At 40.4% G+C, this 5,360-nt stretch overlaps 1 protein-coding gene and 1 non-coding gene across 5 annotated transcripts in view; both read left to right on the plus strand.

Moving 5' to 3' along the window:
- RIPOR2 (RHO family interacting cell polarization regulator 2) overlaps window positions 1–5,360 on the plus strand; it is a 97,709-nt gene that overhangs the window by 13,729 nt on the left and 78,620 nt on the right. The gene's annotated exons all lie outside the window — the stretch shown is intronic.
- LOC112064379 (U6 spliceosomal RNA) lies at window positions 4,598–4,704 on the plus strand. Its single transcript, XR_002891493.1, has one exon. It is a non-coding gene; the product is annotated as a U6 spliceosomal RNA (small nuclear RNA).

Raw genomic sequence — 5,360 nt, forward strand, 5'->3', positions numbered from 1 at the left:
GCACGAACCCGCGTCCCCTGCATCGGCAGGCGGACTCTCAACCCCTGCGCCACCAGGGAAGCCCCCGGCAGTTACTTTTGAGTCTTTACAAGAGTGGAAAAGTTTATTCTTTTAAATCCTAAGATTCTCAGAGCCATTCCTTTTTGCCACTAAATAAGAGAGACAATTTTGTCCTGTGTTTCTGGTAAAGACTACAATGCCTTTTTCAAATATTTCTTGTAGTGGAGTTGGAATCAAGCGACTAAAGAACATTAATCGTGACTCAATTTTTTACATATTGAAAGAATGGAAGGCAGATGTGATCAAGATTATGGCATACTGTGTGCACAGAGAAAAATTAAACCCTGGGAAGATTTTTTAAAGTATCTCTGGCGAGGCTCCACCCCAAAACAATTAAAATCTCTGGGGATGAGGCTTAGACAATCACATTTTTAAAAAGCTCTCCAGGAACTTCTAATACGCAGCCAGGTTTGAGACTCTCTGAATTATATTAGGCTCTTTCTAGATGTTATTGATAGTTATATCAATAGGAAGGTGCAGAGGCTGAGATATAGGTTAAATATTTATTTTAATGTGGTAAATATCTTCAAATAAACCCAATAATTCAGTTCTAGGTTTAGTCAAAACTGAACTTTCTGGATTTAGCCACAAGAGTTTAAGGTACAAGGCATTACTCCTGAATAGCAAGGATTACTCATTTATTATTTATTTATTTACTTTTTTTATTATTATATTATTTTATTTATTTATTTTTGGCTGAGTTGGGTGTTCGTTGCTGCACGCGGGCTTTCTCTAGTTGCGGCGAGCGTGGGCTACTCTGTTGTGGTGCGCGGGCTTTTCATTGCAGTGGCTTCACTTGTTGTGGAGCACCGTCTCTAGGCGCATGGGCTTCAGTAGTTGTGGCACACGGGCTCAGTAGTTGTGGCTCGCGGGCTGTAGAGTGCAGGCTCAGTAGTTGTGGCACATGGGCTTAGTTGCTCCACGGCATGTGGGATCTTCCTGGACCAGGGCTCGAACCCACGTCCCCTGCATTGGTAGGCAGGCTCTCAACCACTGCGCCACCAGGGAAGCCCTACCCATTTATTTTTGTTGATTCTAAAATGCTGTCATTATTGTTATACTATGTTATACTATGTTATAATGAGCATCTCATTGTGGGGAAAGGTTATGGAATAAGAAAATAAAAAGCAAGGAGAGTGACAGTGAGACAAAGATCAATTGTTCCTGAACCCTCTGAGCACCTGATCAGAACTGATTAATGATGTCTTCGGGGCCACAGGGCATTCTGAGTACTGGTGACCCTCCACTCCAAGTTGAAGGAAAGTCACATTAAGAAGCAGGCAAAGAAGGGAATTCCCTGGTGGTGCAGCGGTTAGGACTCTGCGCTCTCACTGCCAAGGGTGTGGGTTCAGTCCCTGGTCGGGGAACTAAGATCCTGCAAGCCACACAGCGTGGCCAAATTTTAAAAAAAGAAAAGAAAAAGAAACAGGCAAAGAAAACTAGAGGAGGAATTCTGCTTTCTCAGCTAAAGGAAAATAGAGATGAGTAGAAGGAAGACCACCTGTGGGTGGTAGAAACTCCAATTCTAGTTCTTGTTCTGCCAACAGCCTTGTTGGAACAGTGGTCTACAGGTCAATTTCCTTACCTAGGAATCACGGTAATTGTCCTACCTAATTTACAGGGTTGCTGTCAGGATATAGATGTCAAAGCATTTGGAAAAGAGCAATCTGCAAACATGAAATGTTATTATGAGTCTCCTCATTAGGTGATACTACAGACAGCTGTGTGGCCACCAAAAGATGCACCATTCTGTTTATTTTTATTCCCCAAAGGGTCACCTATTCCAAAGTCTTCTAAATTTAGCATCAGGTACTAAATTCTTTGGATGCTCCATATGGTGGATAAGGCCTCTGTCAGTTGGCTTGAGCACCTAACTTCCCTACACAGAGATTATTTCATCTTTTCATTTTTGCATGACTAATGCTACCAAGCTCCGTGCTGCCACTTTGTTCAAAGTATGCATTTGTTTCTCAAGTCCTGACAGCCTTAGATCCCTCTGTGCCCTTGTCCATGGTGAAAGCCTCAGGATAGTCCCACGAGCTTCTCCCTACAAGCCAGAGGACGGAGGCAAAATCTGAGGCCCCCTGACCACACAGTTCCTTTCCCTGTTAATCTGCTCCATGTCCAAGAGAGATGGTCCCAGTTTGGGGGTTTCTGTGTTTACACAGATGTTGATCTGGGAGGAATGGAAAATTCGGTGGATCTGGAACTTATTAAAGCCAGTTAATTTGACCACCAATGTGGTCAAATTATAGGCTTCTTGTTTGCTTCGAAGTGGGATTGGGTCGACTCACCAAGGAAAAGGCTAAACCAAATCTCCCTCTCCTTCTAGAGAAAATAGGCAAATTTCCCTTCTCTATGACCTCATCTTTACCTGCACTGAGATTCGAGGAGGACAAGGATTATCACGTATTGCATTCATCCTGCATCTCCCATTCTTACCTTCACTGTGTTCTAAAGTGCTCCATAAAGCAGGTGAAGGTTAAGAATTACTGTCTCTGACACTATACTTGCCTGCTTCAGGCTAGATGCGGGCCCTGACGCCCATACACTATTTGGGATTGCCTTCTTATATCAGTACTGGGCCAGTAGACATCCAATAAATTAAAATGTTCAAATATGCATGTAAATAAAGAAAATGAGATAACAAATTCCTAAAAACCCATCACCAAGTGGAACGATTGTCCAGGATTTTCCACACTTGCTTCATCCATCCCTTTTGTTATTGTTGTTATTAAAGCATCTTAAAGTAAATCTAGACCGTATGTCATTTCACCTACAAGCTTCCATGGGCATCTCAAAAGTGTGGACATTTTCCTGCATGATGCTAATTCCATTTTGCACCTAGCAAAATGAGCGATATTTCCTTAGTATCATCTAATATCTAATCCATATTAAAATGTCCCAAGTGTCTCAAAAATGACTTTTTTCATTAGGTTTGTCATCATGATTAAAACAGGGTCCACACATTGCATCAAGATGGTATCTTTTGAGTCTCTTGTCCTTTCTTCTCCCTTTTTTCCCATGAATAAATGATTTGATGAGTAGGGAGTCTGAAGCCCTGAGAAGATCTGTCCAGAGAAAGCCTGTTACCTGCTTTATTTCTCCCAGGCTGACCAAAGAATCACTCGCTCTCACTCTACTTTTTATAACTTCGCCTAGGCTGACCAGATGGGTGGGGTGGTGGAGACAGTGGCTAAGGACCCAAGAAAATGAATGAAAACCACTTTCTCACTAGTGAACCAGAGACAAAATTTAAAACACAGAGCCAAAAGAAATCCAGGCATTTCAGAGTGAGATTTGAGTCCCAGAAGGTAAAAAGTATCCCTTCAAACAATTCTACTGTGACCCAGAGGATGGAGTGAATTCACAGGGAATGGCCTAGAACAGGGTTGAAACTGGTGAGAGTCAGGTGATGGAGTGGTGTGGTAGGGGAGACAGGTTGTCTTGGGAAAAGTCTTCCAACCCCTCTTTTTCCTGCTCTATAAAAATGGATCTGACTCCCCTTTAGGTAGATTGGCTAAGGGCATGAATGGGCAAAGGGTCACAGACAGCTAAGAGCAGAAGTTAATTTGCTAGCTGAGTGGGAGCTTGGTGTGATTTTAGGAGTTACGTGGGCATCTGAGAGGGGAAGCATCCTGACAGAGCCTTTGGGCTCAGAATCCAAGTAATATGGCATTTCACATGTGTACAAATAAGCCCGTAATGTATTCTTTTGTCTTTGCTGTTGGGAATTTGCCATATGTTGATGGGTCCAGTGTGGGATCCATAAACGTTTTGTTCTTTCTTTGCACTAAACTGTACTTTAAGCTAAGGATTAAATGGACTTTTTGCTTCATTCCTGTTTCTACAGCTTCAAATCCTCTGGACAGAGCAAGGGATAGTAGGAAATTATTTTACGCCTTTGGCGTACCATAAAAAGGAACAGAATTCTGCTTTGTTGATAATCTAGGTATTTGCACATCGCTATACCTAACTGCTTTGCATTCTGGTTATAAATTATCTGGTTTTGGCAAACAAAAATAACTCAGCAGATGTTGTTAATATGACCACCTTCTTGGTATGCAGCAGCAAGGACCAGTAATGAAACCACTATCCCTATTATAGCAGTTTAATTTGCTAAAATTACCATTCAGAGAACACGTGTACAGGACTCTGGGAAACCACTCAGCTTTGAAACTGCTGGCATGTGATGGCACATTCATACACAGCCTTATTCTATTTGAACCACAGAGTAACTTTCTGACACTAAGTTTTTCTGAAATGTTATCGTTTGCATCCTCCTTTTTTTAATCACCTCTACTTTGTTTAGTAATAATTCACATGACTTCAGACAGAACGCCACAGGTCTAAGGAGACCAAGGTAAAATTATCAGAGAAATTTACTTTAAGGCAGAGAGAATTAACAAGACAGATAAATGTCCCCCTATTAGTACATAATGATTGGAAAGTGCTAACATTCAACTAGCTCATTTCCTTAATAAAAACATTTTTTTATTTGTATGTTTGCTTAAAAAACAACAACAACAACAAATTAGTGCTCACTTCGACAACACATATACTAAAATTGGAACAAGAGTGAGAAGATTAGCACGGCCCCTGTGCAAGCATCACGTGCAAATTTGTGAAGCGTTCTGTATTTTTCTATTATACATAAAATAGATAAGCAATAAAGATATACTGTATAACACAGGGAACTATATTCAATATCTTGTAATAACATAATGGAAAATAATCTGAAAAAATATATGTATAATTGAATCACGTTGCTGTACACCTGAAACTAACACAATATTTTAATAAATCAACTATACTTCAATTGAAAAACTTACAACATAAGATTTAACAAACATTTTTGTGCTTTTATCAGACTGTAGTGCAAACACAACAGGTCATTGCTTCATGTAGTAGATTCACTCCAATACCACTATCCTTTTATCGATTTTTTAAAATTAATTTTTATTGGAGTATGGTTGCTTTACAATGTTTTCTTAGCCTCCACTGCACAACAAAATGAATCAGCCATACACATACAGATATCCCCTCCCTTTTGGACTCCCTCCCATTTAGGTTGCCACAGTGCATTAGGTCGAGTTCCCTGTGCTATACAGTATGTTCCCACCAGTTGTCTATTTTTTTTTTTTTTTGCTGTACGCGGGCCTCTCACTGTTGTTTTTTTTTAACATCTTTATTGGAGTATAACTGTTTTACAATGGTGTGTTAGTTTCTGCTTTACAACAAAGTGAATCAGTTATACATATACATATGTTCCCATATCTCTTCCCTCTTGCATCTCCCTC

Source organism: Physeter macrocephalus, chromosome 18 (genome assembly GCF_002837175.3).
Source record: "Physeter macrocephalus isolate SW-GA chromosome 18, ASM283717v5, whole genome shotgun sequence".
Lineage (NCBI taxonomy): Eukaryota > Metazoa > Chordata > Mammalia > Artiodactyla > Physeteridae > Physeter > Physeter macrocephalus.